The sequence below is a fragment of the Lampetra planeri genome, chromosome 16 (genome assembly GCF_965212315.1).
Source record: "Lampetra planeri chromosome 16, kcLamPlan1.2.h2, whole genome shotgun sequence".
Lineage (NCBI taxonomy): Eukaryota > Metazoa > Chordata > Hyperoartia > Petromyzontiformes > Petromyzontidae > Lampetra > Lampetra planeri.
In genome coordinates, this window is record NC_136122.1 from 1,887,440 (window position 1) to 1,897,611 (window position 10,172).

The 10,172-nt window shown below is 49.0% G+C and overlaps 1 protein-coding gene across 1 annotated transcript in view; it reads right to left on the reverse strand.

Annotated features, from left to right (window-relative positions):
* Nucleotides 1–2,970, reverse strand: part of LOC144722910 (mitochondrial glutamate carrier 1-like) — a 117,987-nt gene extending 115,017 nt beyond the window's left edge. Inside the window, exon 1 of the mRNA XM_078601328.1 lies at nt 2,845–2,970. The gene's annotated coding sequence lies outside the window, so the exon portion shown is untranslated. The remainder of the gene's footprint in view (nt 1–2,844) is intronic.
* Nucleotides 2,971–10,172: the final 7,202 nt, after the last annotated feature.

Genomic DNA, 10,172 nt, shown 5'->3' on the forward strand with positions numbered 1-10,172 from the left:
ACTTTACCGAAAGAACCAAGAAGATGAATCCCTGCAGTCACGAAAGCTTTAAATCGAAATTTAAGTTAAATTAGCTCCACATCCTCCTGTACCACATCAGCCCATCTCTTCTCTAGCCCGTGCTGTGCCCATTCGACCCTCTCTCTCTGCCCAAACAGAAGCATGCGGTGGCTGGGCATGTGGGCTACATTACCCAAACAACATAACCTCGCCTGCTGGAGGAGCTCTATGATGGGACTGTCCAGGTCTTCCAAGCAACTGTAACCTCCTCACACAATTCAGTCTGGCTAAAACTAGGGTGGATCGAAGACAGGCCAGCTGTTTCTTTAAAGGGGTCCACGTTTCGAAAGTATAGGAACGGGAGGGCATAATGGTGGCTGAAAAGTCCCAGAACATCATATGAATAGGTCACCTAGCTTCCATGAAAAGATGTCGTTAGACTGCTTTGAAGTGAGACCACTTCCATAACGGAGCTGGCCAAAAGCACACTACCCAGATACAGAAACCTCTCCACTCTCGCCACGATTGATACATCACTCATGGTGGATGGAGTATTTGACAACAAATAACCCAGGCAGGTGCCTTGTTTATGGGGCTGATGGTAAGGTCCTATCCATAAGTAGCATGCTCCAGATTCAGCAGTTGTCTCCAACTTCTTCTGAGTGAGCAGCAATTTCCTGATCAGCATACATAACATGATTGACCAAGAGAGAGCCATCCTTTGACTGTACCCGGGCGTCGATTAGCCTCCCATTATATCTGTACCAGATGGAATTTTCTCTGGTACAGTCATGGACATATTATTGAACTACTTAGTCAGATAAAATGTGAATTAGTGTAGGGGCCAGAGGACATCCTTGTCGCACCGCAAGATGAACATGAATGGCTCTGACTGCCAGCCACGCAGCTTTACCTGGGCCTGCCCATCATCTTGAAGATCATTAAAGACAGTCGCCTCCTTATTACTACCAGGGTTACTGTTCCCATGAACGTAATTGTTTCCATTCCTCCACCCACGTCGATGACTATCTACCAGACTGTTTCGTCTCATCCACAGTGTTCTACCACCATATTGCTGGTCACAACAACACTCTCAAATACTCATCCACTCACACACTCACTCATCCACTCACTCAGACACACTGCAGATCATACATATTTCGTCTTTCTGCTGCTTTCCTCACACTGCTCCAATTTGTAATTCCCTCCCATCATCTCTTTGGCGTTCGTGTAACCTTTCTTCATTCAGGAAACATGATTTCTTATCTAATATACATTCAATATAGCTGTTTGTTGCTGGCTGCTTGGCATTCCCGGCGTTGTGACCTTGCTCCGCAACCGTGATAAAAAATATGCAAACTGCTATTCATTCATAAACTCGTGTACACACACCAAGGCCGTAGCCATGGAGTCAACACTGGGGGGGACCAAATCTTCCAGGGGGTCTAGGGATCCCCCCCAGACAAAAAAAATCTACATTTGAAAATTAAATTCCTGCCATTTCCTTCCTAAAATATAAAAAAATCACTAACACATGGGATGGACTTTTTCTTTATTTTTTACAATAATGTCTAATAGTGTATTGGATTACATTGCTCTGTTTTTTTCTTTTTTTATCTTTTCTTGTTCCATTGTTTGTAATGGCAGAGATTAGGGATTAATCAAGTACAACCATAACCATAATAATATAAACAGAAATCTATGTTATAACAATATATTGGGGGGGACATTTTGAGCATATTTGAATATTGGGGGGGATGTGTCCCCCCCAATATATATTATAATTACGGCCTTGACACACACACACAGACAACAAGCCCCCTCATTAAATGCAAAAAACACAAAGACCCCCGTATAGCCCTGAACAGACTGTTGGGGCAAGTGTTGTTAGCGAGTAGCACCGATGAAGGCTCCCACGGTACACGAGGGAATGTGTCCAGCCCGACGCTCAGCCGTCTTTGTCTCCCTCGTGATAATGTTTACACACCGCACCAAGTACTCAGTTGAGGCCGTGAGCGGGAATCGAGCTCGAGTCCCCGGGTTCGTAGTAGAGCGCGCTCCCCATGTATAGTATAAGTACACACGCCATACTCCCCAGACCGCTCTCCATACACACACGGGCAACCGTACTAACCCAGTGTGCATCATACATGCACATACCGCGTGCATATCAATGTGCAACATTCACACATCAGGCACGTGCAGACACACCAACAGCACACGCGGCACCGTCCGCTATCCACATGCACGCATCGCAGTGCAGCAGCAGCAAGTCGAGCAGGCGCCCGGCATCACGCATTGTGCACGGGCAGTGCCACGGCTCCTCTGCACCTGCACCCTGCGCAGCTGTGGTCGTCGGTGCAGGCACCGTGACAAAATACAAAGACGAAGATCCCCCCCATAGCCTGAATAGACTGTTGGGGAAATTCTGTGAGCGAGCACCAATTAAGGCCGCCGTTGTCTCCCCATTGTTGACGTTTACACACTGCACCAGGTACGCATTTAAGGCTGAGTCTACCTAGAGGGGAGGGGGGCCACCAGGTTCAAACATCCGCCACTGTTCTTGGTCGTGAACGGGAATCGAAATCGAGTCACTGAATTCGAAGCGCAGCGCGCTAACCACTGCGCCACCGCTCCCCACAGCGTGCGTTTGACGCACACACACCGCCTGCACACCATTGATGTGAGCGCACCGCTGTGTGTGTGTGTCAGCGTGCGCACTGCCGGACACGCACCGACACAACAACACGGACAGTGACACACGGACGCGCGGCGTGTCGCCGGCTCATTCACGCCGTCATGGTGACACCGCCTCCAGACGCATCCGCTGCAGACATCGCCTACCTGGAGGTCGTGGGGAGGAGGGTGGAGGAGGCTGGCGCCGGGATGAGGAGGCTGGAGCCGGGATGAGGAGGCGCCTGTGTTACTGCGCTTTGCGCGCGAGTCCTCTCGTCTCTGCATTAATCCGAGAACCGGCGGCGAGGGCGGGGCCAAGTGGGGAGAGGCGGGGCCATGTATGGAGGGGGGCGGTGTCACGCGTGAAGGGGGAGGGGACACGTATAGAGGGGGCGGGGGCCAGTGCAGAAGGGAGGGCCCACGCAAGGAAGGGAGGGTAAGGGCGGGTCCTCAGTCAATGTGAAGGGCAAAATTAACAAATACCGAAAGACCCAAAGAATATGACTATATAAGGAGGCTATTATTTCCATCTTAATTTGTTTGTCCACATGAAAGGAATAAGAGCTTTTCATACAAAACCCATCAGCCCCACGGCCTTCTGGTAGTGCATAATTTCAGCAGTGTCTCATCAGCAGAACCAGGCTTAATTTAAAGAATGCTGAACTGCCAGATGTTATATGCAAGAACCCTCTTAAGAACTGGGTGCTAGTTCGGCAAATGTATAGGTCACACCCAAGACAAATAAATAGGATAGTGGTAGAAAGGCGCGAAAAAAATAGATCGGGGACCAGAGAAAACCCAAAGAAGATATATTTGGTGGGAAACAAAAAGGGACTGAGAGAGACTTGTGGACTGTTCCAGAAGTTCAGGAGTTCAGAGCTCCAAGAGAAGAAACGTGGCTCAAGAACGAGCTTCCTACGGGTGTGTGTGTTGTGTGTATGTAGAACTTACTTCGCACCTTGCGTAGCCAACCCTACGAATCGTCTTGATAAGGAAACAATAAAGTTCCATTACCAGGATGGCTCGTGAGGACTCCCTTTCAAAGGATGGCAGCGTTGGTGGGATTTTTCATCATACCGCGTTCTGGCAGAAGAAGACCCTGTCAGAGGGAGTCCAGGGAAGCAAGGGAGGAGAAAAGCGAGTGAGACGGGCCGGCTGCGCCTCCACCGCCGTCACCCTCAACCCTGCCACCACCACCACCACAGGAAGTGGCGAACGCTGCCCACTCAGCACCCCGGACAGCGACTCGCAGCTGGTTCCGCCGCCGCTGCTGTCCGAACGAACTCCTGAGCTGCTGCGAACATCACGGCAGCGGTCAACCAGCCATCAAAGCAGCAGAACGGCCCTGGAGTTATCCAGAGGACCGAGGGTGTCCCGTGCGTGGCTGCTGCTGTCGCCGGCCGGCCTGCGGAGATTGCCTCAACGGCTGGGGCAAGTTGAGAACTTCGTGCTGGCTAGCGGGAGTTGGGATGCGTTTGTACGAGCTTTAAAGCGGCGTGAACAGAGGAGGGGGCGTTGAGAGCGCTGCCCACGACCGAGGGCAGGAAAGATTTGGTGGTTGTGACGCGTTCTCTATCGTGTATTCACCCAAGGTTTCCCCAGAACGCGACTCTCCCTTCAAACCGAAACTTGTTCCACCCGAGTGATCTTTGTTGTGGGTTGGTGACAGTGGGCACAACAGCAGGGACACACCTACCAAGTCAGAGGAAATTTCAAGGGCTTGGAAATTTAACTTGTTGCTCCCACCAGGTCACACACACAATAAGTTAGATGTGGGTAGCGCCTCAAATGGTGCCACACATCCGAGGAATACAATCACAAAGTCATATTTCTAAGGCGTATAGTCAGAACCTCACTCATGCCTATGGTCCTACACAATCCCGACACACATCGTTCCCAAAGTCCCTGCATGGCTCTGTGCAGCTCCATACGCTTCACTGAACTTCCGCTGGGAGGCTAGCTCGGAGGCTTCAGCTGGCAGTTTATCGCTGTGTTCGTGCAAGATCCCCCACAGGTCTCAGTCCTCTGGACTGCATATCGCCTGATTACGAGCGCCACCGCAGGTCGCTGTATCTCCTGGCCAACTGTTAGGCTGCAGGAAGGATGTTGGCTTTCTCTCTGCCGGACCTCCTGCCGTTGCAACCTCTCTCGTCCAAGGCTTCAACACATTCTGCGCCCCTCTGCTCTCCAGCCTGAACTGCCACCAGGCCCCCTTGCAAGCATAGCCTTATTATAGACTCTCCTCCACCCACAAATAAACTATTTTGTCATTCTCTATAGTGAGCGTAATGTTTTTCTTACAGCACGTATTGTCCCTGGCTGTTTCTGGTTTGATGTTGCGCTCCCGCACTTGAAAACACATCAGTCGTCCACGATGTATCTGTTCTGGCTCAAGCCCTTTATATACCGAGCCAGCCCCCCCCTGCCCCATGCTGCCTTGCCATCGGCATCATTATTAGCGGTGGGTCATCTGTTTCCACCTGTGGGCTTCAATTACCCCTACCTGTCTTTATCAACCATTTTGTTTCCCAGATTTAAATTAGTCTGATTCAGACCAGTTGCTGCCTTTGTTTGGGCATCTAAGCTGCCATTGTCGAGCAAGACAACCGCCAGCATGAGAGAGCTCCCGGCCCCACCAACACACACGAAGAAAATGTGCTGCACATCACTGCATCACAACTGGGGATAAGGTGTGAACGTGTACCCGTGACAGCGTTGTACTCCACTCTTCCGGGGTCGAAGACGACCACCCTGCAAGCCGCCTATAAAGAGATGGTGGTAGCAACTGCGTCAGGAACATCGGTTCTGGCAACCTCTTTGGAGGGGTTTGGTGTGCGGGTGACATGTGACCTGGGAAATGTCGGGAAAGATGCCCGGTACAGAAGCATTAAGTGGCGGAAATTGGTGGAAGTATGGACATTTTGGCTCATGTGCACCAGTCGGTGGAGGAGAAGGGTCGGTTGGCGGGGCCTGCTTTGGTGTCCAACACGTGTTCTGTAATAGTCGTGTGGAGACGCCGAATAGAGAGCGACTATATTTGTTCTGACCTGTGCAGGTGGTGGTTGGCGAGACTGTCACCATCCCGCCAGCAGCACAGGTCTCGATCTCCTTGCACTACAGAGCTCCCCCGATTACTGCTCGTCTGGATTTACCTGTGCTGGTCTCTCCCTCACCCGGGGGTAGCTGATCGTCACTCCTTGGTAGGAGCAGGAAGGGTGGTGCGTAGCAACCAACAATTGCGGAGCCAGGATTTTCAGGTAGGGGGGGCAACTCCTCCAGCAATGAAAAAATGATAGGAGTTGTTAGTAAGGACATGTCCCTTGATTTTTATTCGACGCGTGTGCGGCGATAGCGCAGCCATCGATCGAGGGTCGAATTCGAACTGTGTGTGATCGGCATCGCGCTCGCTGAAGGTGTTTGCCTTCAGGGAAGTCGTGTACTGTATACGCAACTGCGCACAATTCTGTGAATCACTTATAACCGCTTTGCCGTTACTTATTGCCAATTATGGACTCAGACTATTGTCCTCCGCCAGTGGCAACCAACGGTTGTTTGTGCAGTTCTTGAATATGGCAGAGATAGAATCCATTGTGCAAGCGGGTACTAGACTGGCCGAAATTAGTCCCCGTCTGCGTCGCGGTGGCGAGATGTTCTCCCTCGCTTGGTATGAAGAAGGTTGTGGGATTCTATCCAGACCCTACTGTCTGTATGTTTGGAGTTTGCATTTTCTTCCCGTGAGCAAGTGGGATTTTTCTCCGGGTCCTCTATTTTGTCCCTTCACATTTACAGACATGCGTTCAAAGTATTTGACTGATATAAGTTTCCACAGGATGAGCCACTTCTTTGAGCTATCATTTGTGGCGCGGTCGCTTCTGAAAAACAGCTCTAGAGCTCATTGGGTCTTACCTGGTAAAATAAAAACATATTTTAGTTTTTTTGTAGTATAGTTTACCGGGTTCGATCGAGATGAATCAGAACTAGTGGTGACAGTAGGGGATCCCTATGAATGTATGTATGTTGAACTTTTTTCGCACCGTACGTAGCGAACCGAACTAATCGGAGGTGCGGAGGAAGGACAGCAAGACTAAAAAAAGGCAGTTCTAACGGAATGTGTTTTCATTTTATATTTAAAAGTGCCTATCTTCAGTGGCTTCCTAATGTCGAAAGAGCGTTCCAGACGGCCGCAGAAGCACATCTGAAATGGCGCTATGCAGTGACCGTCTTTTTCAGTAGTGACGTCAGGTGGATGGTTACCATTGCTTTCGGAAATCCAGATTCGTCAAGAGCTCAGGGGGAGAAACCTTGGGCGTTTTTACGATAATTTGGAGACGATTTCAGTCAGAACACATGAATTACATGGAACGGACCCATCTGAGGGAACATCACATTGATACGGGGAATGCGACGCCCATGAGACAAAACTCACATCAAATGAGTCAAATTGAAATGTTGCGTACAGGCACAATCTGTCCCTGCACTAGCCCCTGGGGGGCGCCAGTGATCCTCTTAAAGATATCTTACGGTTTTTCAGCGGTTTTGCGTTGATTTCCAACAATTGAATAAGGTGGCGTTGTCTGACGCTTACCCCATGCCGTGTATTGATGACTCGCTAGAAGACCAGGGGTCGGCAACATGCGGCTCCGGATCTACGTGCAGCTCTTTAAGGGCTGCTTTGTGGCGTTATTTACGAAGCACCACCGATCTCGTATTCACCACGTGCATTGCGGCTCTTGAAATATTGAGTTTTCTTTTTCATCGAATTCGAAAAAAATGGCTCTTCTGGTTATTTTGGTTTGCCGACCCCTGTGCGAGACGCACGGGCAGGTGCGACATTTCTTCAGTACGGATTTTGGCAGCTTCCTGTCGACATAGACGGCCTTTAGAACACCCCACGGACCGTTCCACTTTAACTATTTGCTCATGGGGCTCAATGATAGCTCCTGTTACGTTTCGAAAGTTTATGGGATTCGTGTTAGCCGGCCTCCAGTGGGATACACGCAGGGCCGGATAAAGGCATGGGCTTTAGGGACTGCAGCCCAGGGGCCTCTGCCAGCTGGAGGGCCTCCAGAGATTAAGTGAAAAATAAAAGAAAAAAATATATATCATATATTTTTGTTATTTGATATATTATTTTTTATTTTATTTTTCTACCTACGTGACTTTACCGAAAGAACCAAAGAGTATGGATTCCTGCAGTCACGAAAGCTTCAAATCAAGATTAAGTGAAAAGTTATTTCATTTGTGAATGCTGAATTTTATTTGTTGTTAGCCTTGCAAAAATAAATGTAAATTTTCTTTAACTTTGTTTTCCTTTTGAAAAGATTACTGGGGGCCTCACAGTACCTTTAGCCCAGGGGTCTACAAAATCTTAATCCGGCCCTGGATACACGCCTCATATATCTGGACGATGTGATTGTGTTTGGTCACTCATTCGAGGAACACCCATAACGGCTGCGTTAGGTATTTACCAGGGTCCGAAGGGCCAAGTTGAAACTCGACACACCTTAGATTAGCCAGGTGGGCTCCGTACGGTGCGAAATGAGTTCAACATACATACCCTCCAAATATTATCTGTTTCAATCGTCTGTCCGATATTTGGGCCACATTATCAGTGTAATAGGAGTTACTATTGATACTGAAAATACAGCAATGTAAGAGAATAGTCTGTGCCAACATCCGTTTCGAAAGTGCGTAGATTCCTCGGATTTGTGTCCTATTATCGGCGATTTGTACCCCAGTTTCCCACCATCGTAAAGCCACAGCATGTGCTTACAAGTAAAACAACCACAGAGGTTTTCACGGAGTGCAGAGGAGGCTGCGTTCCAGCAGCTGTGTATGCGCCTGATTGAGGCACCCCCTCGCGTACCCGGGCATTTATTGTTGCAGGTGCAAAACGGAAGAGAGATGGTCGTAGCGTATCGTAGTCGCGTTCTGTCTACCGCCGAGCAAAAATACTGTTACCCGCAGCGAGCTGCAGTCAGTCCTGCACTTCATGCACCAGTTCTGCTGCCCATGCCTTAACGGCCAGAAATTCAAAGTACGCACCGACCACGCGGCTCTACAATACTCTCTAATCAAGCGGCCGTCAAGCCAGATGGGATGATGGATTGAGCGACTGCAGGAATTTGGTTTTGATTTCGTTTATCGCAAGAGTGCCCGCCATTCCAACGCAGATGCTCTCTCTTGGTTTAACACGTAGGTTTAACACGTAGGCTTTCGCGACGAGGCTTTCTCTTGCCTAAGCTCCCCGGTAGGATGCGTGTGTGCATGACAGGATAAGCACGCTGTTAGGAGATCGACCCAGCGAGGAGCCGGGTTATTGCCCCTAGTATCAGCAGGGCAAGAGGGAGACCAGTCTGCCCTTGTGGGTTATGATCAACTCAGGCCGATCGGATTCAAGGCCAGGAGGACGATGCACCCTTATACCCCATTAGGGACTTCATCAATAATAATAAAGATGGCTGCATCTCAGTCATTTGATGTCGCACTTTATCATTGGGAGGGCCTTCTAATGCGTTGGGATGTGGACTCACAGCGCCGATGCATTCTCGTTCCCAATTCGTGGCGGGGAGGTTGGTAGAAGGCATCAACAGGCAGCAGCAGCAGCTCATGCACCTGGGAGAAAACGAAACTAGTGCCAGGTTGAAAAATCACGTTTACTGTCCGGGTATGTTGACGGTCGTTCATTGTGAAGATTGTGCACGATGCAAACCACCCCCTTTTGTACCCCTAACATTTCCTTGCAACCCATCACTCTCTATGGTAAATGAGATGAGGTAGTTGCTCTAGATACCCTGGGTCCCTTCCCACGACTCCGCAAGTGAATCGTGATCTGCTGGTTGGGGCTGAATACAAGACCCGCTGGCCCATTGCGTGGCCTCTCTCAGACCAGACGGCACAAAATAATGGGTATGTGGTGGATAAGCCCCGAACACTTTCTGAAGGAGATCCGCGCTATTTTGGCACTTAAAAGCTGCGCGCCTCACCTTACCACCCCCAGACGGACGAGCTGGTTTGAAAGGCTGAATCGCACTATTTCGACCAAGCGATACGAAGTTGTCAATGAAAGACAAAACCATTGGGATTTACACATTCTGGGCGAACCACCGCACTGTAAAAAAGAAAAAGTTAGTTCAACTCAAATTTTCAAGGCAACCGACTGCACAGAATTTTTGAGTTGAAGATATCAACTTAATTTTTTAAGTTTTGAAGAACAACAATTATTAAGTTGCGTCAGCTAAGTTAGTTCAACTCAAATTTTCAAGGTAACCGACTGCACAGAATTTTTGAGTTGAAGATATCAACTTAATTTTTTAAGTTTTGAAGAACAACAATTATTAAGTTGCGTCAGCTAAGTTTTTCAAGTTCGTACAACTAAGTTTTTTTAGTTCAAGTTACTGGAACTTTTAAGTCTGTAAAAGCTTACTATTTTGAGTTTAAATTACCCCCCCCCCACACACACACACACACTAAATCATCCACTGACAGTAAAACTG